The sequence below is a fragment of the Amphiura filiformis genome, chromosome 15 (assembly GCF_039555335.1).
Source record: "Amphiura filiformis chromosome 15, Afil_fr2py, whole genome shotgun sequence".
Classification (NCBI taxonomy): Eukaryota; Metazoa; Echinodermata; class Ophiuroidea; order Amphilepidida; family Amphiuridae; genus Amphiura; species Amphiura filiformis.
This window is the reverse complement of record NC_092642.1, coordinates 46,144,984-46,172,336: the sequence shown is the minus strand read 5'-3', so window position 1 is coordinate 46,172,336 and position 27,353 is coordinate 46,144,984. Positions and strand designations below refer to the sequence as shown.

The 27,353-nt window shown below is 39.6% G+C and overlaps 1 pseudogene; it reads left to right on the top strand.

The window, feature by feature from the left end:
* Nucleotides 1-3,123: 3,123 nt before the first annotated feature.
* On the top strand, nt 3,124-27,353 carry LOC140170990 (uncharacterized; annotated as a pseudogene).

The following is a 27,353-nucleotide window of genomic DNA, read 5'->3' as shown; positions in this document are numbered from 1 at the left end:
ATGTACCCAATCAGGGGGAATTCTCGATTTAGCTATAGGCCTAGCCCCAACTGAACAGTACTATGGCGTTTCATCATGTTCATGAGAGGGGAAAAGGGTTGGTCACGGCCCATCCAGTGTGACAGTATGCACAGCTTTGTAAATTGACAGGTCGAGCTTGAGCTCATATGCAGGCGCAGGCATGCTTTTACTCAATACGTCAGTGCATGATGAGATGAGAGTTCATACATCACCAGTTCAAACTTATATTCATTCACTTTCAAGTACGGTAGTTATAACATCACCCTTACCTGATATTAGTGATAATAGAACTGATAATATTCCGCTGGTGTAATGACAGCTAATGAGAGTCAAGTGCAAGTGTCATGTCAAGGTACATGTGCATGGCACTTCGCAGCAACCACGGCATACAGTACTGTACACTGTAAACATGGTAAACACACCACACCAGCCGAAAAAGGAAACCAAGTTGTCGATGTTTATGTTTCCCGACAGGTGTATTGTAGTGCTGGGCAAATCGATCAAACATATTCCTAAGTAGGCCTACTGTCACATCAGTTCATCAAGTTCCTTCGTTCGTTCGCAAAGTATTCGTCCAAGTCAAAGTAAAGTCGACGGTCCGTCCGTTTATTCGTTCATTCTGTCCATTTATTCATTCATTCATTCATTCATTCACTCAGTCAGTCAGGCAGTCACAGTTGCGTAGGGGGCAAGGGGAGCTTCCCCTGTAACGCCCCGGGGTCTCAAGTTCCCCTCTGTGGGATGGTGGCCACCCCGATATTTAAGATTTTTTGTGTTTCTGACCAAATTAACCTCATATTTTGCCATTTTAACCTAAAAAGTGCCAATTTGTGCGGGCTTCGCGAGGATTTATTCCGTTATAAAATGTGCCACCAAGTTAAAATTGGTCTTTCCCCCCCCCCCTTCCCTCTGAAAAAAGTCAGCCAAGTCCCGGGGTCAAGTCAGTCAGTCAATTCAGTCAGTCAATTCATTCATTCATTCATTCATTCATTCATTCATTCATTCTTATGTGTTATTTTGGGGCAAAATATGGCCTAAGTATAAGAAGCTATAAGACTATCTGCTCCAAAAATGGCAGTTTCCTACAATTTAAAACCATTGTTTATGGGCAATGATGGTAGTATTAGCTATAGTATTGTAAGCAAAACAACATTTTTTATGTGATAAACAGTTGCTCTGGATCGAACCTGGGGGCATGCCCCCCCCCCCATAATCTGAGGTAAAATTCATAATTTCGCGATATAGGCCTAATACACATTTTATGACATAAATTATTAATATTTTATATTTTTTACATTTTTGATATATAACAGTCCTCGAAGTATAAACTTTATAAATCTAATGATACCCGGTATGTACTTAAATAAGTGTATGCAGCTGGGAGGAAAATCCGAGGATCAATTGGAAATTCATGACGTTTCATATTGAAGATACACATTTTTCCCCCAAAATACTACCTATTTTTTTTGGTGCTTTCATGTCCCACAAAAAATATTATTGTCCAAACGCTCATACCCCACACAGTGACATCGGCCCGATATCTTCATGGTAGAAATCGCCATGGTAGGTTGAATCCACAGCCACCCATGGCCATTTTATTCGGACCTTATGAGATGCATAATTAGCGAAGTGACCTGCTAAGGCTACTGACAATAACCGGGGTAATTGATTTCTCGCTGTGTGAGTAAGCTGTATACGACATTGCGGTCAATGGTTATACTGCCTCCACTGAGTAGTGAGTGCAGCTAGCCTGCTCCGCGCTGTAGTCCATACAGGACCAACGCAATATAACATTAGCATGATTAGAGTTTTGGTCAGATTTTGAGTTCAAAGCGCACGGCCAATTTTCAAAGCGCACGCTAACGACTATCATATCTGTTCAACACATATTTTCAAGTGTATGAGACCACATCTGGTTGAGAAAAAATCATTTCCGGGAGATATTCATCATTTTCTAACCCAGTATCCGAAGATTTTCGTTTTTGGAGCGGAGTGCTCGAAACGTGTTAAAAATTTTGACCGTAAGTGTAAAGAAGGCGCGTGGAGTGCGCAAAAATCTTGCATTGGGCTTAAAAGGACATTTCGTGATCCACAGGCTCATCATGCGAGTATTTTGGGGGGCTTTGGGGGTGCCAGCCCCCCGGGTAAAAGCAGGGGGCGGCGAAAATGAAGGGGCGGCGAAAGAATAAGGGTAAAATTAGGCCTAGTAAATAAAAAAAGGGCGGAAAAATCGGGGAAAAATTTGATAAAGCATAAAATTTTTTGAAAAAATGGTACTATACATCAAAATGTGTTGCTTTTAGGGCGCTAGCGGCTGAAACCCTTTTTGGGTCAACCTTTTCGAGCTGTTGAGGAAGGGGCGGCAAAATTGAATTTTCCCGGGGCGGGTTGGGGCGGCCACGGTACGCCACTGCTCATCCCCCCACTTTTCTCAAAAAAAGTTGAGATTTTTATATCACTGGAAACCTCTGGCTACATAATGTTTATGTACAAAATATTTCTTACAGATTAATTCGTTTCAGTAGCAAAGATATCGTGAAATTTGAATTTCGTTCTGGTGCACCAGAATGAAATTACAACTTGACACATTGTCTATGGAGCAGTGAAATACACATAGGCCTAATCATGCATAACTCGCGAACGCAAAATCGGAATCAACTGAAATTTTGGGAATAGGTTTTTTTCGTTGATATCTAATGAAAAATGACATAAATAGAGGATGCTAGGATCACGAAATACTCCTTTAAGGTTGTGTGCACATTTTGTTAAAAAAGTGTAAAAAAAGTTTACAATGCGCGCGCAACGCGTCTAACATTTTGAGTGACCAGCCCTTAATAATTCCTATTTTGGTTGTTACAAAATTACCCCCCCCCCTATTTTTCGACGCAAAATTCTCCCGGAAAATTCTATGACCCCCCAGTATATTCATGACCCACCCCCTGTCCCCTTCCGAAGAAAATGACAGCGGCCCCTAAAGAATTTGTCAGTTTCCAAACCCTATCAACTTCCTAATAGATGGCGCTACAACGTAATTTTGTGCGGTCTGCGGTGCACCACGGACCGATTTATGGTTATCGCCCATGCCTAAATTGATATATTAAAATGGCTGCTTACACAACAACGTCGTGTGCTTCGAAGTTGCTAACAAAAATCATTTTATTATTAACTTTTTTTAATTGCACGACTTACGAAGTATACGCACACAAAGATTATCCTTTCTGGAATGCTTCGTTACCATGGGATGATCGATTAGACGATTTGTTAGGGCGACTTTTACTGGATGACATGGTGCGAATGATGGCGAGGGGAGGTGCACTCAAAAACAGTTCACCTGCAATAAAGCACAACCCAGACAACTTGGGCATACAACCATATAACTGGAACACAGAGTGTCTGAGAGGAGATGCGTTGGCTGGTAACGCTACATCGTTTCCTCAAGCATTAGGCTTAGCAGCAGCGTTTAGGTAATTAAATGAGCAGTTGAAGACATCCGGAAATGAAAAGACTAAAGTCTTTATTCTTTTCATTTAGTAAAGAGTGCAATCGTCCAGGCCAGCACTTCAGCAGGGCCAGGTTACTCGAGAACCGGGCAAGTAATGTTCAGATTTCCTTTTACAAATTAAGCGTACTGCGCTAGCCGTCCAGCACGTTTTATTTTGCACATGGTCCAATGCACACGCTTGACGTCGCGCACAGTACGCGATGCATGGATGGTTAATTTGTAAAAGGATATCTGAATAATACTCGCATTCGATACGGTACTTTACTCTGGTTTTCGGTAGGACAGCGGTGCAATTTTTTACACCAGAGGTTATTTATTCTGTTAATGTTGAAATTTGGATTCATGAAAGTTATTTTGATGAATCAACTTTTTTGAGCAAGATTTGCATATTTTGGACAGTCTAAAAATTTTGCTGAAGTGTAATTTTAGCAACATTTTTGATGCAATCGTCTGTCGTGATCGTCTGTGTTTACTTCTGAATTTCCATTGCTTTACACGGTGTCATGCTTCAGCGAATCCGACTAGATTTTGAATGCAAACCAATGGTCTCTAGCCTAGAATGTGAAGCTATCGGTGAGCAAATTCTTCGCTAGAGTTCTCGAGCAAAAAGGCCAGGTAAAAACTGAAAAAGCAAGCTTTGCGACTTGCGAGGCTTCAATTACATGAATCGCATTATTTTGATGAAATATTTAAGAATCACAAAATGTTCTGGACTTCTGGTACATGTTAATGTGTGAACTGGGTTCATTCATGCATTATTTTCATGACTAACGGAATAACGGTTGTTTATGCCCTCAGGCTGCAAGCGGCCCCTTAGGCATTTAAAACGACCATTTAGTCATGAAAATATATGAATGAACCCCTAAAGGCTAGCATCAAGAAAACACCAATTCATGACATGAATTTGGTGTTTGTTATTATGCTCCCAAGAATATGTGGTCAATTCCAAGCAACCTCGCCCAAATTGTCAAAATTTAAAAATCAAGTCAAGTATGTGATTTTGGTCTCATATTGTAGCTAAAAAGCTATATTTTCTGAAAACGCATTTTTTAGGAGGAAATGGTGTCCATTGTTAGAAAAACATCCTAATTTGCATAAATTTGCATATTCTTGACTGGTAAAAGCAGCAAAACTAAAAACACAGCAACTGCTCTGTACTGTAAAATTTTGGAAACAAATTATGCATGTGAATATAAAGTTTATAACTTATAAGTACCTCAAAATATAAACACCAGAAATTTTCAAATTTTATAACGTGTAGCTTCGTCAGCATTGTTTGACTACCAATTTTACGATTAAAAGCATCATTCTGCAACGCAAAAGTATCATTTATTACCACTGCAATTTTAAAATAAGGTTGATTTTCATTGAAACTAGAATGCAAAGCAAATTTATTCATCCTATCCAATGACCCAAAAATAATTTTCAAAAAGTCTAATTTATGGCGGTAACGAATTAATTAAAGTTGCATCATTCCGCAACGCTATGGAATGATGCATAATTCATAATGTGCCCGTTTGAATAAAAATATTCACAATTTTGGGTTTGAACTTTCTGAAATGCATTGCACAGAATTATCTTTACAGTAATTGATGTTTCAGCATTGCCTGAACCATTGTAAGTGACATAACTCCACAAAACCCCTGCATCATTCCGCAATGCCATAAGGATTCATGGATTGCAAGGATTTTTTCTTTAAATTTACGATAAAATAAAAACAGTGATGATTATTTCTTGATAGATGGTGATAGTTGTTATGTTACATCCTATGGCTAACACCCAGTGCTAAATTTCACTTCCAAGAATTTTAGACTAGCAAAATGTTGACATAATTTTAGTTTCAAAATGTGACCATGCAACACAAGTTATCTGATTTAAAAAAATCGGTGATAAATATTTTTGGATAAATATTGATATTTGTCAGCTAACATAAGTAGCCAAGTATATAAAACACAATTTACTCAAATTTATTGATCTATTTATTTTATTTTCAAACATGGACTGCTTTTCATTTTCTATGGATTTTACACACAGCATCATTCCGCAACGCTCCTTGCATCATTCCGCAACGTGACCTAGTGTCGGAAAATTTGGCATAAAGAGACGATGCCCAAATTTTTTTTAAATCGGTACTGACAATTGTCAGTTTACATCCTAAGCTTTAGATTAAGTGGCAAATTTAATATCTCAGATTACTAAACTCACAGAGTTTGTCTAAAATGTTTTAGTGCAAAAATACTGGTCCCGTATGCATCATTCCAAGAACGCTTAACTTTGCATATATGCAAATTAGGAAATTAGGGTGGTTTGGGAAGGTTTCTCCTACCTTAATCATTCACTAACCAAAAATACTTTTACATTATGCGATTCACCTTGTTTTGTTAATACATATTTGGCTGCTGCATCAAAAAGAAATTCGTACAAAGGCAGTTTGCATCATTCCGCAACGCTTGGAATTGCCCATGTACGGAAAAGGCCTATGTCTGGGTTCCTACAGTCTGAGGGTCGATGACACACATTCAATGGGTGTTTAAGGGCTGTGCAATAAAGTGAATAATTATGAGCCCTGGGGGAGGGTAAAATTCGGGGCAAGCCGAGAGGAGGGGGCTAGAGATTTTTGGCACGCATTCATGCAGCGCCTTTTAAATAAAACGCTCTAAAAAGTCTTGGAAAACAGTACGGAAATGCTTAAATATGCAAATTTTCCTGCTCGCTGCGCTCGAAACATGTATCTAGTTCTAGACCATTTAAGGTTTTTAAATTGGGATCCCAAAAATGTGGCATGCACAATGGGGGGGCAAAGAATTTTTGGCTGGCCAAGACAAGGGGGGTGGGCAAGCGATTTTTGGCAAGCCGTTTGGAAATTTTACCCCCCATGGGGGCTCATAATTATTGCACAGCCCCTTAGTAGGCTTGTTCAATCATATCATGTATAATCAAGTTGATTTTGATTTAACTTTTGATCCAAACACAAGGAATTTAATTCCTACCTCAGAATTTTCAGATTGTACTCCATCTTTCATCGGCGAGTGAGTGACTGTATCAGGTCGACTGAGGTCATGACCTCTTTTGACCTTTGATCTGATAACAGACTCCTAGACTCCTGAAAGTTTGAACCGGCCCGTCTTTGTTGAGAGAGGGCTGGTTGGCTTTGATGTGAACTGGGTCTTTGACTCTACATTGGAACCACCTGCTGTCTCTGTCCAGTACGGTATGTGAACTCTGTCTAAGTCCACAGAGTGTCCTCTGTTCAACTTCAAACTTTCAGGAGTCTATGAGTCTGTTATCAGGTCAAAGGTCAATAAGATCACGACCTGATACAGCCACTCGGGCTGATAAAAGATGGAGTACCATCTGAAAATTCCGAGGTAGGAATTAATTCCTTGTGTTTGATTAAAAGTTAAATCAAAATCATGATTTATACCAACACAGATGAACTTTCTTGAAAGTTTATAAATGTAGGCCTATTTCAAAGGGGCTTCAACTTCGTTAATACTCCTGTTTTCTTCGGGGTTTTTTTTGCCAATTTTGTCATTTCAAAAGTACCAAATGACAAATGACTTATCCTTCACTTTTTAAGCAATTTATAAAAAATTTTAATTTTTTAAAACTTGCGCTGGGATCAGTGAATGGGTCTTTAAACTTCAATACATTCTTCATCACTTGTTGGCCTAAGTGCTTTCAAAATTCAAAAGGTAGGTATATATAATAGGATGTCAGTACAGGTGTTTTTTCCCCAAATAGGCCTAATCACCAAAAATGGTTTCAAGAAAAATGTAAAATTTTGGACAATTTACAAAAAACATGTGATCAGCGTTGGCCATAGCCGGTATCGCGGAGCAAAATGCTACTAAATTTTGATCACTTTGCTACACAATTTTGGAAATTTGTTGCAATTTTATTCCATAGACTTATAGTAGTGAACTGTGCAAATGTAACAAAAACCAAGTATGGTACGGTACCGTAGTGGAAGTAGACCCTCCCTCGGGTCCATGGAGAACGACTGGTAATGGAGATTACATAGCATTAAAAATCAATCCAATACATGGACCCTCCCAGTCTGTAAGCAATTTGCCTTCCAGCTCCAAGCATTTTGTGGGAGTTCACTTTTACCGATCCTGGGTCAGGCGCACTTTCTACATACCACGTCCGTGTTCTCACTACATTAACGTTTGGACCAATCAACGCAGCTTGGCAGCGCGGGGATATTTGCAGAGGCTTCCCAAGCTAAATAATGTGCAAACATTTGCAAACCGCACGCGATGATATACGCAATATGGAGAATAGGCCTAAGTCCGAGTCGAGTGGTTGCCTTTTATTATTGCGCGTACCATGGGTCTATCAGACGCGTGCCAGTTGAGCTCAATACCTCTCAGTTGTTGACAAGTATCCCATCCGATCTTGCGTCACATCCCGTGGCATAGCTTTGTGCTACCATATTTGAATTGAAACTGGGGCGGGGCTTTCGTAATTGACATCGGAATCACTGTGCTTCGTTGAACGATTATTTGGAAGGGAGATCTCTAACAGATTGGACCAGTCGAGGAATCAGTGCTCAATGGACTTTCGCGTTCACTTATAATACGAGTACCGTATATTTTTATATTACTGCATGGTTGATTGTGTGTGTAATCAGTGGCGTCGATTTGTGGATGAAGAGAAATGGGTTTTTGGCATTGAGGAAAATAAGGGGGGGGGGGAGTTACAGGACAGGGCATTTTTTTCATAGAGCATTATGTAATTATTTATTGTTACATTATCCAGAGATGGAACCGAGCCAAGACTGTGGGCCAGTCTATAGTGGAAGCTGATAATGCTATGCATCAAAAATGTCTTACGTCCAACGCTGCATGTGATTTTGATCAAAATTTCAACTATTTTTGGTTGGTCAAAAACAAAATTTGAAAAATTAAAAATGCATTCCTAGATCTTCATCTAGTTTTGGAAAATTTAACATAAAATTTTGTTTATGCTGTCAAAAAAAATGGCTCAAAATTTTTTTCTCAGTTTTATCTTGTGTAAGTTGTGTTGTGTTGCATTTTTTACAAACATCAAATTTGATGTGTCCATCCTTACTTTGATTCATTCAAGATCTGGTTTGTGATGTTGCCAGAGCCACAGCTTTAGAGCTCATGCAGGCATCAAAGGGAATATTGGCCCTACCCTCCTTAAACCTTCACCATTTTGTTGGTATAAATGGGTCTTAGGGTCGTTTTTGTCTCGCCTGAACTTTGTTCAGGATGGGACTTAGTAATCACTATTTCTGTCTGTCCGTGTGTGTGGATGGATGTGTGTGTGTGTGGATGTATGTATGTATGTGTGTCCGTCCGAGCTGTATCTGGGGAACCGTAAGACTTACGGCGACGCTTACTTGGTGGGAGGAAGGGTATCCAAGTTTGCTCAGAATCAGTATGTTTTGGGGAAAAATATGCAAATTAACATAGCTAATTTGCATAATTTATGCTGAAAATCAGCGCAAATTGATAGCGGAGTTTGTGGACAGACTATCTCAAGATCCGTTGGGCGCATGGTCACGACACCTGGTGTCAGCTATGATACACATCTGCTGATCACCTGATTAGTTTTTTTTTTTTTTTTATGCGCATTTAGTTGTTAATTGGCATAATTTATGCGGAACGATTCTACAAATATGGTTGGAAATCTGAAGAAATCCACCTTGTGGAGCTGTATCTGGGGGATTCGTAAGATACTTAAGCCCTATGATGATGAAACGTGGTAGGGGGTAGTATGACCAGAGGATCTCAATCTGATTCGATTTTCAGCGCAAAATATGGTAATTAAGTACCTAATTTGCATAATTTATGCATAAAATGCAAAACCTATTTTCTCGGAGACTAGGGTCGACGTTCTTCAAACTTGGTGGGTGGGTGCATCTTCACCCCAGACAGAACAAGTTCGTATTGGTTAGTGCGTCAAGGTCATCCAGGGGTCATCTGAGGTCAAATGACTAAAAACTGTCGTATGGGCACGATACTTGGTGGGTACGGTCAACATAATGTGGTAGGGGAAGTATGACCAGAGGATGCACACTAGTACCCCCCCATGTGGCCCCTCCCACACACTCAAAGTTTGGGGGGGGGGGTCAAAAATTTAATGAAATATTGTTTTTATATTGCGCATTACATATATCAATTTCGGTCATGTAGACCAAGTCATTAGGCCAAAAAAAGACTTAAGAATGTCTCTCATGTACAAAAGTATAGGAAACTGTACATTTAAAACAACCTTTTTAGGGTGAAGGAAGCATTTTTTCAAAAAAATGTCTAAAACGGGTTTTTATGTCAAAAATGTCTCTGTTGGGGTGCTACATCGAGTCAAATGTTCGGAAGATTATTTCGGGGTCATCTGAGGTCACCCAGCGGCCATATGAGCTCAACTTACTAAAAACTGTCGGGGGGGCGTGAGACTTGGTGGGTACAATCAACATTTAGAGTAAAATGTTAGGAAGATTCTTTCGGGTCATCCGAGGTCACCCAGGGGTCATCTAAGGTCAAATTACTAAAACTGTCGTATGGGCATGAAACTTGGTGGGTACAATCAACATTTAGAGTCAAATGTTAGGAAGATTATTTCGGGTCATCTGAGGTCACCCAGGGTCATCTAAGGTCAAACTACTAAAACTGTTGTATGGGCATGAAACTTGGTGGGTACAGTCAACATTTAGAGTCAAATGTTCAGAAGATTATTTCGGGTCATCCGAGGTCACCCAGGGGTCATCTGAGGTCAAATTACTAAAACTGTCGTATGGGCATGAAACTTGGTGGGTACAGTCAACATTTAGAGTAAAATGTTTGGAAGATTATTTCGGGGTCATCCGAGGTCACCCAGGGGTCATCTGAGGTCAAATTACTAAAACTGTCGTATGGGCATGAAACTTGGTGGGTACAGTCAACATTTAGAGTAAAATGTTTGGAAGATTATTTCGGGGTCATCCGAGGTCACCCAGGGGTCATCTGAGGTCAAATTACTAAAAACTGTTGTATGGGCATGAAACTTGGTGGGTACAGTCAACATTTGGAGTAAAATTTTCAGAGGTTATTTCAGGTTCATCCGAGGTCACCTAAGGGTAATCTGAGGTCAAATTACTAAAACTGTCGTATGGGCATGAAACTTGGTGGGTACAGTCAACAGTTAGAGTCAAAGTTTTGGAAGGTAATTTCGGGCCATCCAAGGTCACACAGGGGTCATCTGAGGTCACATTACTAAAAACTGCCATATGGGCATGAAACTTGGCGGGTACAGTCAACATTTAAAGTTTCAGAAGGTAATTTAGGGTCATCCAAGGTCACCCAGGGGTCATCTGAGGTCAAATTACTAAAAACTGTCGACGGGCATGACACTTAGTGGTTACAGTCAACATTAAGAGTCAAATTTTTGGAAGGGCATTTCGGGGTCACCCAGGGGTCATCTGAGGTCAAATTACTAAAACTGTCGTATGGGCATGAAACTTGGTGGGTACAGTCAACATTTAGAGCCAAATTTTGGAAGGTCATTTTGGGTCATCCAAGGTCACCCAGGGGTCATCTGAGGTCAAATTACTTGAAACTGTTATATGGGCATGAAACTTGGTGGGTACAGTCAACATTTAGAGCCATGTTTTTGGAAAGTCATTTGGGGTCATCCAAGGTCACTCAGGGGTCATCTGAGGTCACATTACTAAAAACTGTCGTATGGCCATGACACTAAGTGGTCACTGTCAACATTAAGAGTGAAATTTTTGGAAGGGCATTTCAGGGTCACCCAGGGGTCATCTGAGGTCAAATTACTAAAACTGTTGTATGGGCATGAAACTTGGTGGGTACAGTCAACATTTAGAGCCAATTTTTGGAAGGTCATTTTGGGATCATCAAAGGTCATCCATGGGCATGACACTTGGTGGTTACAGTCAACATTTAAAGTCCAATTTTTGGCAGGTCATTTCAGGGACATCTGAGGTCACCCATGGGTCATCTGTGGTCATTTCTAAAAACTGTCACAGGGGCATGAAACTTGGTGGGTACAGTCATCATTTAGAGCCAAATTTTGGACAGTCATCGCAAGGTCATCTGAGGTCACTCAGAGGTCATCTGAAGTCAAATGACTAAAAACTGTTGTATGGGCATGACATGTACAGTCAACATTTAGAGCCCAATTTTGGAAGGTCATTTTGGGGTCAGTAGGGGTCATCTGAGGTCAAATTAGTAAAAATTGTCGGATGGGCATGAGACTTGGTGGGTAGGCCTACAGTCACCATCAGCCAGGTAATTGTGCCCAGCCGAGACCCACCAAAATTTAGGGATCAAAGGTCAAATTCCAATATTGGTCCAATCAAGCTCAAATTGAACAGGCAAATCGCCATGGGTTGTTGCAGGTTCATTTACTTCTACCAAAAGTAATCGTAAAAGCAGGCGATCGCGAAAGCAGGCGAGACTCGTGGTTCGAGAACCGCCTTGTATCTTTTCAGCTCTATTATTCAGAAATGAAAACGCAAGGGATTATGTGATCTGTAATTTGAATTCATTAAAGTTTGAAGTACCAATTAAAAATCATCTTGATATTTCAATAGAGGTGGATGGATGCTTGCTGTCAATCAAGGTTGGATAAGACAAGATTATATTTAAAGAACACACAGTGTGTGGAACACCTGTGTTTTTAGTGGTCTAGCGCCCTTTCGCTTTTATGTCCTCTAATACCTATAATAGGCCTTTGATGTTGTTAAAGTGGTTCACATTAATGTGACAAATTGCCAATTCGAATGAAAAGGTGACTCTTTTTCTGTAAAAACGTTGAAAAGCAGCCCTTACATCACAAAAGGTCCGCTTTTGAGCCGATCAGTGTAGCACATCATATTTCACTTCTCCCTCCCCCTTCGAATCAGTATCCCCTCTCAATCCCAGCAATCTCTCTCCTCCCGTATCCTTCTTTTTCTAGTCTTTCCGTCTATCCCTGACCCTCCTCTCTGTCTCCCTCGCCCCCCTCCCTTCACCTGTTCAGTCTATCAGTCTCAAGCAGGACTATCTCCCCATCCCTTTCTGTGAAATTTATCATTTTGATCAATGCCTGACAAAAATCAACTCCGCAAAAATAAACATTTAGAATAAACTCCAGTCACGCATATAGGCCCAACCAATTATCAGATTAGCAATTGCAATTGTTAAGAATGAATAGAATAAATTATCTTATAAACATATTAGCATTATGGAATGTGACCCCGAGCACAGCGGGTGCTCTTCCAATGTATTTGAATAGGAAGAATTCCTCCTTTGAGGCAAAATAAGTTACTTGTCGCAAGTTAATAATGTTATGGTAAGTTTCCGTAGATAAATATTTTTTTCCGTAGATAGATATTTTTGAAATTACGCTTTGATGATATTGTGAAAAATTAAGATAACATAATATTCAATAAATTTGCAATGCACAAATTTCTATCAAAATTGCGGTCAAAAATACTATTCCAATTCAAAATTACTAAGACTTGAATAGCGAGGTCACCGCCGGGGGTCAGAGATCAGGCTCGAGGTTACACTCACATTGATACGCATTGGTCATGTGTCCAGAAAATTTTCCCGTGAAAATTTACCTATTAATGTTGACTGGAAGTCGGAGTTAAAAAGCCTAAACATAACAACTGTAGGCCTACTACCAAGGACGGTCTAGTCATAGGTGTCCCTGAATTAGTCAGATAATCACCCCCAATGTATCACAGGTAGGGGTGTGATTTTCGGGTAATTTTGTGCCTGTGTACCCTCTACATTTTCAAGGCGGGTAACCGGCACCGAAATTGCAAATTTTTTTTTTAATTTCGAGTAAATTTCAGGAAATTCCCTGCTCGGGTAATAGGATTCTCGGGCGGGACTCGAATTCCCAGGACTCACTCACACCCTTAATCTCGGGTCCCCACTTTTATGTGCCCCTATCTCTGCTTATTTTCAATTTTCAGCCGAGATCTGATTCATGATGTTGCCAGAGCCACAGCGTATGAAGTGAGAGCTAAACATAACAACTGTACCAAGTATGGAGACTGCAAAGATCACCAGGGACTCAGCTGCTTCAGTCCAGTAATTAATATCATGAGACATCCATTATGGGGAAGGAACCAGGTATTTATTAACCCTAACACTCCCAGGTTTTACAAAATATTACTATGAGGGTGAGATGGCCGAGTGGTTTTATATTAAAGGCGATGTGCTGTCAGCCGGGAGAATACGATCAGAGAGGGTTCAAGCTTTGGGCTTGCCTTAGGTGAGAATTTTCATCTCTCCCAAAATGTTCCTAAAGGTTGGAAATCCTGCAATTGCGTTCAGTTACACCATAGAATGTAATTGTAGAATTTCTTCTCACCCTATACGCTGTTTAAAACGTGCAGGTGCAGGCAGTGTATATGCGACTATATGGGATATGGATTTCAACTACAATAGCCCATTATGTAGTATTGTCAATTTGCTTAAGGGTACCATTAATGTTAAAGTGACAGATAGACAGTGCCGCCGCGAAAGACGGGTGACCGCGAAAGACGGGTGACAGCTAGTAATTATAATTAAAAAGTTTTAATAATCATCTTGACAACTATCATTAACTGCCATTTTATTCAGGAAACCTATGGTGAGGACCCATATATGAGTGGTGAGTTTGCCAAGAGTTTTGTTCATGGACTGCAAGGAGATCATCCTCGTTACATCATTGCCAATGCCGGATGCAAACACTTTGATGTCCATGGTGGTCCTGAAAATATACCGTCCTCCAGGTTTACATTTGATGCTAAGGTTAGTGGTTTTATAATCATGATAATCCTCAAAGAGCTAGACATCCTGTTTCATGCATTGATCTTAATCTCCCACATAGGAGGAGCGTAGACTTCAAATAGAGTCACCCATTTGGAATTCACAGAATTCTGTACAGTGGCATCCGCAGGTTTTCAAAAGTTTGGGGAACACAGGTCTCGATTCCCCCGACTGTTCAAAATTTTTCAGCTGCCGTAAAATCCCCAATTTTACCCCCATCTGGGTGCATTTCCCCTGACTGATGACAAAAGTGGGGCTGTGCCCCCCTTTGTGCATGCCGCTGTCCCTGTGTGGAACAGTAAATTAAGGTTATACATTTGTATCTTTCAAAGGGGTGTATGAAGATTTCAACTAGTAGAGTAGCCCAGTGAATTATTTTTATTTAGATGTGCAGATAAAATTCCTACCTTAAAGCCACACTGTAACATTTGTATAGATCTTTCAAAGGGGCGTATGAAGACTTCAACAAGTAGAGCCCAGTGAATTTATTATATTTAGATGTGCAGATAAAATTCCTACCTTAAAGCCACACTGTAACATTTGTATAGATCTTTCAAAGGGGGTGAAGTTCAACAAGTATAGCCCAGTGAATTTATTATATTTAGATGTGCAGATAAAATTCCTACCTTAAAGCCACATTGTAACATTTGTATAGATCTTTCAAAGGGGGAGTATGAAGACTTCAACAAGTAGAGCCCAGTGAATTTATTATATTTAGATGTGCAGATAAAATTCCTACCTTAAAGCCACATTGTAACATTTGTATAGATCTTTCAAAGGGGGTGTATGAAGACTTCAACAAGTAGAGCCCAGTGAATTTATTATATTTAGATGTGCAGATAAAATTCCTACCTTAAAGCCACACTGTAACATTTGTATAGATCTTTCAAAGGGGGTGTATGAAGACTTCAACAAGTAGAGCCCAGTGAATTTATTATATTTAGATGTGCAGATAAAATTCCTACCTTAAAGCCACACTGTAACATTTGTATAGATCTTTCAAAGGGGTGTATGAAGACTTCAACAAGTAGAGCCCAGGAATTTATTATATTTAGATGTGCAGATAAAATTCCTACCTTAAAGCCACACTGTAACATTTGTATAGATCTTTCAAAGGGGGTGTATGAAGACTTCAACAAGTAGAGCCCAGTGAATTTATTATATTTAGATGTGCAGATAAAATTCCTACCTTAAAGCCACACTGTAACATTTGTATAGATCTTTCAAAGGGGAAAATGAAGACTTCAACAAGTAGAGCCCAGTGAATTTATTATATTTAGATGTGCAGATAAAATTCCTACCTTAAAGCCACGCTGTAACATTTGTATAGATCTTTCAAAGGGGGTGTATGAAGACTTCAACAAGTAGAGCCCAGTGAATTTATTATATTTAGATGTGCAGATAAAATTCCTACCTTAAAGCCACATTGTAACATTTGTATAGATCTTTCAAAGGGGGTGTATGAAGACTTCAACAAGTAGAGCCCAGGAATTTATTATATTTAGATGTGCAGATAAAATTCCTACCTTAAAGCCACATTGTAACATTTGTATAGATCTTTCAAAGGGGGTGTATGAAGACTTCAACAAGTAGAGCCCAGTGAATTTATTATATTTAGATGTGCAGATAAAATTCCTACCTTAAAGCCACATTGTAACATTTGTATAGATCTTTCAAAGGGGGGTATGAAGACTTCAACAAGTAGAGCCCAGTGAATTTATTATATTTAGATGTGCAGATAAAATTCCTACCTTAAAGCCACACTGTAACATTTGTATAGATCTTTCAAAGGGGGTGTATGAAGACTTCAACAAGTAGAGCCCAGTGAATTTATTATATTTAGATGTGCAGATAAAATTCCTACCTTAAAGCCACACTGTAACATTTGTATAGATCTTTCAAAGGGGTGTATGAAGACTTCAACAAGTAGAGCCCAGGAATTTATTATATTTAGATGTGCAGATAAAATTCCTACCTTAAAGCCACACTGTAACATTTGTATAGATCTTTCAAAGGGGTGTATGAAGACTTCAACAAGTAGAGCCCAGTGAATTTATTATATTTAGATGTGCAGATAAAATTCCTACCTTAAAGCCACACTGTAACATTTGTATAGATCTTTCAAAGGGGGTGTATGAAGACTTCAACAAGTAGAGCCCAGTGAATTTATTATATTTAGATGTGCAGATAAAATTCCTACCTTAAAGCCACGCTGTAACATTTGTATAGATCTTTCAAAGGGGGTGTATGAAGACTTCAACAAGTAGAGCCCAGTGAATTTATTATATTTAGATGTGCAGATAAAATTCCTACCTTAAAGCCACATTGTAACATTTGTATAGATCTTTCAAAGGGGTGTATGAAGACTTCAACAAGTAGAGCCCAGGAATTTATTATATTTAGATGTGCAGATAAAATTCCTACCTTAAAGCCACATTGTAACATTTGTATAGATCTTTCAAAGGGGGTGTATGAAGACTTCAACAAGTAGAGCCCAGTGAATTTATTATATTTAGATGTGCAGATAAAATTCCTACCTTAAAGCCACATTGTAACATTTGTATAGATCTTTCAAAGGGGTGTATGAAGACTTCAACAAGTAGAGCCCAGGAATTTATTATATTTAGATGTGCAGATAAAATTCCTACCTTAAAGCCACACTGTAACATTTGTATAGATCTTTCAAAGGGGGTGTATGAAGACTTCAACAAGTAGAGCCCAGGAATTTATTATATTTAGATGTGCAGATAAAATTCCTACCTTAAAGCCACACTGTAACATTTGTATAGATCTTTCAAAGGGGGTGTATGAAGACTTCAACAAGTAGAGCCCAGTGAATTTATTATATTTAGATGTGCAGATAAAATTCCTACCTTAAAGCCACACTGTAACATTTGTATAGATCTTTCAAAGGGGGTGTATGAAGACTTCAACAAGTAGAGCCCAGTGAATTTATTATATTTAGATGTGCAGATAAAATTCCTACCTTAAAGCCACATTGTAACATTTGCTGAGGAGGATGCCCTCAATTTTTACACAATGTACTTTATTAAATTAAGATTCCCTGCAAAAAATATGCCACATTCCTTCTACACTTCAATGAATGTGTTATTTCTTTGTCTTATAAATACAGGTTTCAGATCATGACTGGTATACCACATTCCTACCACAATTCCATGAATGTGTTAAAGCTGGAACATACAGCTTCATGTGTAGCTATAACAGGTAATGTATAATGGGCAGCTAAAATATTTTCAAATGTTTTGTACAATAGTGCTAACTCTGAACCCTAACACGCCCATCCCCCAAGTACTTCAAAATACTACTTGATATATGCGCTGTTCGTGCGTGCATCCCACGTGGTGTGATGACGCAATCGCTCTAAGTGATATATAGGCAAGACCTGTGGCAAAGTGTCGCAGAGCCAGTGGTTGGCATGCGAGGGGTCTCGGGTTCGAATCCCACCCGGAGCAAACAACTTCTGTCTTTGTTTTCTCTCTTTATTCCTTCCTTCTTTCCCTTCCCATCGCCAAAAGGCCCTGGCGGGTTAGGGTTAGGTGACCACTATCGTTACTCAGTATAGGCTCAGTTAACCCTAACACGCATGAGTACTACAAAATACTACTTGATATATGTGCTGTTCGTGCGTGCATCCCACGTGGTATGATGACGCAATGGCTCTAAGTGATATATCTATAGGCACGCTTTCGCTGGCCAGCGAAGCCCAAGACCCATGGCAAAGTGTCGCCGAGCTAGTGGGTCTCGGGTTCGAATCCCACCCAGAGCAAACAACTTCTTTCTTTCTTTTCTCTCTTTATTCCTTTCTTCTTTCCCTTCCCTGGCGGGTTAGGGTTAATCAATGAGAAAGTACTATTATAGTACGAAACATCTAAATATTAAAGCAACATTGAACAACATTTTATACTGTTTATACTTCTTTTCACACACACTCCTACTCAGCCCTCAAATGAAGAATTTAAAAGGGCAGCCAATCCATCGCAATTTTTAAAAAATTGAAAAAGGGCACCAAGGCAATTTCATGCTTTATTTCAATGGCCTGAAAACACAGAAATGTAGAGTACAAGGCAACACTATAGGGCATCAAAGTCAATTGCCTTCGATTAATTTGAGGCTTGCAGTCCTACGTTTGTGAAGGTTGTCATTCATCCAGGTATAATCAAATATAAAATTAAACTTGTTAAATCTATTCAACTGGACTCACGGTTTTGAGAGGCAACGGTTTCACACCTTATCCTAGGTGCATCTTCAGGCCGTCTGTTGGTCTGTCGGCAATTGGCCAATGACCAGTGGCGAGATGGTGTTGCCAGAGGTCGTAGATTTAGAGCCAAACTTCTTTGGAATGTTCTTAATAACGGAATTGTAGGCCCCCGCCAAGTTGTGACGCAGGCCGCCTCCCCTGTTGAGTGAAGGCTGTTCTTTCTTGACATAGATCGCTTCTTTTACTCCTCTTTCATACCACCTGCGCTCCCTGTCTAAGATCACAACGTCCTTGTTGTCAAAGGTGTGATTCGTGCTGTCCAAATGCGTATATACTGCAGAATCCCCACAACTGGTGCTGGCACGTCTGTGTTGGTACATACGCTTAGCCAAGGTCTGTTTTGTTTCACCAATGTACAAGTCCTGGCAATTGTTGACCTTGCATTCAATAGCATAGACAATATTGCTCTGTTTGTCTTTGGGTGGCTTGTCTTTTTGGGTGTACCAGTTTCTGTCTCAAAGTGTTCGTATGTTTGAAAGAGACGGGGATCTGATGTTGGTTGAAGATCCTACGAAGTTTCTCCGATAGATCTGACACATATGGGATGGTAATGTTCCTGCGCTGAACCGGCGTGTCGTCGTTTGGCGTGTCGCGAGTGTCAGCGTCGTTGGAAGCATGTTTCTTAGTGGGAAGCGCTTTGTGAAAAGTCCATTGGCGATATCCACACACACCCAAGGCTGATTTAAGGTGTTTATGCTCCTCCTCTTTCACGATTTCATTAGAAGAGATGGTATCGGCTCTATGGAACAGAGTTCTGATGACCCCAAGCTTGTGTATTAAGGGGTGATGTGAATCGAACAGTAAGTATTGGTCAGTGTGTGTGTCCTTGCGATATACTGACGTTTCAATTTTGCCGTCACTTTGAACATGGACCGAACAAGTTTTCCTTCCTTGATGGGCTCTTGGGTGAACTTGATGTGTTCATTCACTTGGTTAATATGTTCAAAGAAGGGGGACAGCTGGTCTTTGTTTATCTTCACCCAGGTATCGTCGACGTAACGATACCAGTGCGTTGGTGGCGTACCGGTGAATGAATCTAAGGCTGTGCGTTCAAATTGTTCCATAAACAGATTCACCACGATTGGAGATACTGGCGAACCCATCGCGCAACCATGGCGCTGTCTATAAAATTTGCCATTATAGACAAAATATGTAGTGTTCAAGCACAGTTCCAGTAATCCGCACACTTGCGATGCACTAAGTTCAGTCCTATCCTTCCAGGTGTTATCGGAGAAACTTCGTAGGATCTTCAGCCAACATCAGATCCCTGTCTCTTTCAAACCTACGAACACTTTGAGACAGAAACTGGTACACCCAAAAGACAAGCCACCCAAAGACAAACAGAGCAATTTTGTCTATGCTATTGAATGCAAGGTCAACAATTGCCAGGACTTGTACATTGGTGAAACAAAACAGACCTTGGCTAAGCGTATGTACCAACACAGACGTGCCAGCACCAGTTGTGGGGATTCTGCAGTATATACGCATTTGGACAGCACAAATCACACCTTTGACAAGGACGTTGTGATCTTAGACAGGGAGCGCAGGTGGTATGAAAGAGGAGTAAAAGAAGCGATCTATGTCAAGAAAGAACAGCCTTCACTCAACAGGGGAGGCGGCCTGCGTCACAACTTGGCGGGGGCCTACAATTCTGCGTTATTAAGAACATTCCAAAGAAGTTTGGCTCTAAATCTACGACCTCTGGCAACACCATCTCGCCACTGGTCAGTGACCAATTGCCGACAGACCAACAGACGGCCTGAAGATGCACCTAGGATAAGGTGTGAAACCGTTGCCTCTCAAAACCGTGAGTCCAGTTGAATAGATTTAACGAGTCTAATTTTATGCTTGCAGTCCTACTTAGTTTTAGTATCTCAGTGTTTGATGTTTTGTTTGACTTGTATCCAAAGTAAAATGGTATTGTTTCTTCTTCTTCTTTTCTGTATGTGCAGTATAAATGGCATCCCAGCATGTGCAAACAAGAAGCTTCTTACAGATATCCTACGCAAAGAGTGGGGGTTCAAAGGTTACGTAGTCAGTGACCAAAAGGCCATAGAATACATCTATACACAACACAACTATACATCCACTCCCTTAGAAACATGCGTGGCCAGCGTCAAAGCCGGGTGCAACCTGGAACTCTGCATCAATCCAGACAACGTGTTCATGCACATGACAGAGGCTGTACAACTGGGCATGCTCAGTGTGGACGATATTATGCAAGGCGTGAGACCGCTTTTCTACACACGCATGCGACTTGGCGATAGTTTGATCCAAAGAAGGATAATCCGACGCTAAGCTGGATGTGGATACGGTCGTCGAGAGTCCGGAGCATAGGGAGTTGGCTGTTAAGGCTGCTGTGAAGACATTTGTGTTGCTTAAGAATAAAGGGAATGTACTACCGGTGAATAAGATTAAAACATTAGCAGTAAGTAACATTTTGTCGGTATCATGACATACTGATATATTTGACACAACACAATCATTTCACCTACAGAGATAAGTTCCATGTTAAAGCCATATTGTAACATTTGCTGAGGAGGACGCCTTAATATTTTCAAAATTCTGTTTTTTACACCATTGTAATGTACTTTAGTAAACTAAGATACCCTGCTAAAATCAAGACTTCAGGTGCTGTAGTTTTGTTAAAATCTGAGATTTTGAATAACCGTCTGAACAAAACAATTATTACACTGGAAATATTAGTCAAATGCATACATGCGTTCATAACACAGTTCGTATGCATGGCATGCGGGATGGTCATTGGTCATTATACACACATCAAAGGACTACTATTGCACGACCGATGGAGTAGCATGCATTGACACTGCTAGGAAATTCCAATTTTTATTGCTTGACCTTGGTTGCTCGGCTCAAAATTAATTCACGATCAATGACCCATTGGGGACATAGTGGTGCAGCGGTACGGGCTCTGCATCAGAGGATTGCAAGTTCAATCTCTGGCAGTGCCATTGTGTTGTGCCCTTGGGCAAGGAGCTTTACCTCACTTGCCTCTCTCTACTCAGGGGTGAAATGGGGAGCTTTTGTCCAGTGAGCACCGTCTAAAAGTATGCAAATGCCTTGGGCATGGCAGCTGACATATTCTAACGACAGCAGAATAAATTTAAAGTGCTTTGATACACACAAAAGCGCTGTATAAATGCCATCATTTATTTTATGTTTATTGTATTATTTTCAGATAATTGGACCACTAGCCAATTCTTCCATCGACCTGCTTGGTAGCTACGCTGCACAGACTGAGCCAAGATATATCGAGACTCCTTTACTAGGCCTGTCAAAGTTGGCTCAGAAGACGCAGTATGCAGCAGGGTGTAATAATGCTAAATGCAGCAAGTACGACAAAGCTGGGGTGACTGCAGCATTAAAAATGGCAGACTTTGTAGTGGTCTGTTTAGGTACAGGTAAGGTTATAAAACTATTTTTTTCCCTGCAAATTTGGGTATTCCATTTGGTATCCAAGCACACCCTATGGAAGACTTGAACTTTATCTGTCACACAGGGAGTGTGAATTTCAAGTTGCTGAATGGGCGATTCCATTTGAAGTCCACAACCACTTGTAACAACAGTTGTTACATTGTTTAAAGTAGCTGGATATTTTTTCCATGGTGGTTTATTTGCCTATATTAACCTTGGAACCAAAAGATTTCAGTGTCAGTGCATTGATTGGTCATCCCAAGTTAAATAATAAATAAATGAATGAATGAACAGACGGACAAAAGAACAAACAAACAATAGAGGCCGGCCTTTTCCACGGGATCCGCCATCTTGTGGGTACTGCCGTTCTGCATGTCATGCGATAGACATTATGCCCCGATTACGCGGAAGTCGCAACGTGTGACGCAACTCTTTAGTCAACGTGGTGATCTTAGCAACAAGACACTCCGTACCCACAAGATGGCGGCGTTGACGTCACAATGACTACCTCTATAGCCAGCTCGTTAGTTAAAATGGCAGGTATATGTCTAGGTAGATAATGATATTATCATGTCTGTAGTGCTGTCGTTGACAAGGCCTTTGGCGACAATGTTGTCGGCAAGGCACATTTCCCCAACAGTCAAATTGTTGACATGCAAGAAGGGAAAAAAAGAGTTTACTACGCATGTAGCAGCTAGCATGATCCAGCATTACACAATGATTGAGATTACGATGGATGAACAAGTTCCAGATATTTTAAAATAAATTAATAATAATAAGAGAACAAAAATGGAGCACTGTATCTTCTTTATTATATACTTTTTTTTGTGACGATCACAATTTTTGGTGGTTAAGACCATTGGTTGATTTGGTGGATCTGATTTGTTGTCTTTGTCAACAACGTGTCATCATCGGGATTGACTTTTTCTCGACATGTCACCAAGCCAAACGCTTGTCGGCGACAGCACTACATGTCTGTGGGTTGTCTAAACTTAAGGGCACATCTCAAATCGACCACCACAACTGTCTCTATGGCCATAAGCTGCTTAGTGTGATAGGCTGGTTTCATTTTGAAACACTTTTTTTTTGTTGCAGGTGTGTCAGTAGAATCGGAAGCCAATGATAGAGGTAGTCTTAATCTACCTGGTAAGCAACTCCAGCTCCTTCAAGATGCAGTACAACTTGGTAAGAGAAGAAACTAATGATAGCATGATAAACATTCAAGCCATATCATGCAGGGACTGTCTTGGAATTTGCAGGAGAGCATTAAATAGCTGTTTAGAACTTTTACAATAAAATGTAAGGACAGAATGGTCAACTAAGGAGAGCTAAAATTCACTCTCATATATCGGATTTAAAGAGAGCAGTATTGCTCTCTATAGAGAGAGCGATTGCTCTCGCTCTCCTCAAAAAGCAGTCCCTGCTACGGGCTATTCAAGTTGAAATCCATATACTACACCCTTGATGGAAGACACAATCTTAATCTTCCACACAGGGGTGTGAATTTCAAATTGTGTTATCTTCCTTAGGAGGTATAGGGCTTTCAATTGGAATGGCCCATTTCAGCTGGATAAAAAAAGGAAAGACCATCAAAATCCTATGTTTCAAATATTTTAAATATATACCATGGGGGTGTAATGATTACAACTGGAATAGCCCATTTCATTCCTTATTCCAGCTGCAGGGAAACCATTGGTGTTACTTCTCTTCAACGCTGGTCCTCTTGATATCAACTGGGCAGTGAATAGTCCAGGAGTCCATACTATCGTGGAATGCTTCTTCCCAGCTCAAGCTACAGGGGAGGCTCTGAGGCAGATGTTCACCAATGCCAAAGGGGCTAATCCAGGAGGAAGGCTGCCAGCAACATGGCCCATGTCCATGAATCAGGCAAGTACATGTAGTGAGGGTACTTAACTCTCTCCACGCTGGTGTCGACTGCAGACGACAAGTTTCAAACTTTTTTTTAATAATCAAACTTTTCGGAATTGTAATTTTTCATGACCATATTTGGAATTGGCATGAAAAATGCATTAAAATGAGTACAAACAAGCCAGGTATGAGTTTAGTAGTTCTTATAAGAGAGCTCTTGATATTTTGAGAAAATATCTCAAAAGTTGGGACTTTGAACCTTATAGCTAGCATGCAGAGCATTAAGTTTGGTTTAGGTAGGGAGGTGCCACTGACAAAACTAAAGTGGACCCATTGCTATATGTCCATGAAAATATTACTGTCGATATGGCTAAACTCGCAATTCTCTCAAATATTTAAATAGCAGTTTTTACCAAATTTCTAGAAATATTTGACACATTTTTCACCCTCCAATCAGGACAATGATTTGAAATATAAAAATCCATTGTTATATTCCTGTATCTTTTCTCCACCACCAAGTACAGGGCAATAAAAATGGAAAAACCAAAAAAAAAAATCCATTGTTATGCTTTGTTCATCTTGTAACATGTAGGCAAAAGTCATGTTTTTTTTTACTCATGTATGCACGTCAAAAAGTCCTTAGCTCACAAAAGCGTCAACCGTAAGAAAAAAAAAATTTTTTGTCATGATCAGTTTTAATGCCTGCTAGATTTTGCATTCATGTCACAATCATATTGACAAATTAAATATTGCTCATTTTAGAGCTTCTTGATTCTTGGTGGTAAAAAATAAAGGAAGAGGAAGATAGTCATTAGAGAGGAACACTTTTTTGGTGAAGGCATTTCTGCATGCTGCATCTCCTGCCATCAATATATTGAAATTAATAACCATTTGCATTTAGGCTTATTTGGGTTTCGTTGAGTTGAAATCACTGCTGTACTATGAATATTGTCCATTTTCTGACTGAACTCTCGAAATGAAACTTGAAATAAAAGTTTAATTCTCTGTTCAACAGGATAATATACTGTGTCTACCATGCTATGGCTGGACCTACTCAAATGTCCCGCCAAATACATTGGACGGGCATTGAACCTTGTGTTGCATTATGTCAAGTAAACATGGTAAACAGCTTACTAAGGAATGCGTGGAATGTGGGCTAATTACGCATATTGTGAACTTGACAGTCACAGGGGTAGTAGTAGAGGGTACATATATATTATGTCACGAAAAGGACATTTATATTTGTTAACAGTAACTTTGATTATTTTCAAAAATCTACATGTAACCTTTTTTGGGACGCCCGGTATGTAATTCTTAATTCTATTTTTTCTACTCAGGTGCCACCAATGGAAGATTACAGCATGGCAGGCAGAACTTATCGTTACTTGAATGGTGATCCACTCTTTCCATTTGGTTATGGACTCTCTTACACAAACTTCAGTTACTCTGATATGACGGTAGAGCCCACTAATATCAAACCTTGCGATAATGTGACGATCAGAGTCACTTTGCAGAATGTAGGCAAACTAGCAGGAGATGAGGTAAGGGGAACAATTGAGTTGTTGTCAACACACAATGCTCCAGGAGCACAATAACTCATGTCGACCATCATATTTCAGTATTTATGATTATTATTTATATCAGGCTTTTGAGCGATACAATAAAACTGTATATTGTACAATATTTGCAAAATACCGGATGCAATACAATAATTTTTTTTAATATTGTACGCAGTATCTCAGACGCTGTCACGCATTACCATGGTGACAGCACCAACACGCTTCATGATACAACAGCACAACAATACAGACACCGTAATGGCTCACACAGCCAAAAAAAATCACAAACTAAATTCGCGGCAATTCTGGATGATGATAACCTTAGGAAATATAATCCACATCTACAAATAAACCTATATATAAATATTATTCCGAAATTGTATTTGGAGAGTAAAGAGCAGAAAACAAGAAGGTCAAAAGGTAAGCTTACATTACAATACACATTGGTTAAACCCGGTGGCTAGGTACCGGTAAGCTTAAATTTTCATTTTACTGCATAGCAAAAGCCTGATATAAATAATAATACTAATATTGAATGGCTTATTTTCGTGTGATACAAGAATATATTGCACTCGATAGAAAAATATTCTTGTATCACACTCAAAGCCATTCAATATAAGTATTTTGGTCATAGCAGCATATCTTGATATTGGAATCTGTGATATTTTGACATTTGGTTGAAAAATTACCTTTTTCAGACTCTTAGTTAGCAGCGATATAGCTTGCGACACCATGACAGCATCTTCATTTAGCGTAGTAATAATTCAATAATTAAACATGTAATAATTTCCAAAGAAGAGATGACAGTTTTTGTTTCTTTGAAATGCTAGATAGTAAATACTATAATCTTTTCCTGTAAAATTTTGACGAAAGCTTATTTTAAGCATACATCGTGTATTTACTGTGTTGAAATGCACTTGTCTCTGATTGGCTGCTGAGGCGATCTGCTGTTGCTGAGTGTAAATTTATGAATGAACTTTGCGCCGTAAGGGTTTGGTAACTCTGACTTCACAGTAGTAGGCACTTGTTATAAAAGTTTATGGATTAATATTAAGCAATTGCTTTCAGCATTTTGATGAAAATAAATGTTGGTAAAATATGGATTGAAAAGAGTTTAAATTGATTCATAAAACTTCCCAAAAGTAAATGTTAGATATGTCTATCTCATGAAGTTTGCTAGATCTTTCCTCATTCAAGTTTATTTCAAAAATCACTATATTTTTTTACCCTTCGTAGGTAACCCAAGTATACATCCGTTGGCCTGATGGCATCACCCCTACCCCACCACAACTCCAACTGGTCAACTTCAACAGGACAGAAGACCTGTTATCCGGAGTCCAAATTAACCTTCGCTATGTGATCACACCACGAGTGAGGGCGGTATACAGTGACAAGTACATCGTTGTTCCTGGTGTGTACCAAGTATATGTCGGTGGACAGCAGCCAGGGCAGAAGACGAAGGCTAGTTCAAACGTAGTACAGTCAAGTTTTATTATCACTGGTGAAGAAACGCCATTGTCAAGTTGCAACTATGCAGGGTAGATAGATTTGTTATAAGGCAAAAAAAAAAAAGTATGTCTCAAAGCTTGCAAAAGATTTTAAAATCCAATGGGAAGTGCTTTGTTTTTGTTCTGCCCCTGCCCTTCTGATACATGTATGCACAAACTCAGTCAAAATGATCGGAACTTTCCAAAACTTATGCACATAATGAAATAATTTAACTTATTTATACTACAGTGTTAGTCATACAACTCTTACAACAAAAAAAACATTTTTGTAAAAAAAACCGAAAAAGATTGAGAGGAAAAAACGTGCATTATCAAATTTCTCTGAGACAAATGCACATATTGCAAAGCAAATGTGCATTGCAGCTTGATGACATACTACTTTTTTTGGCCTTAAAGAGA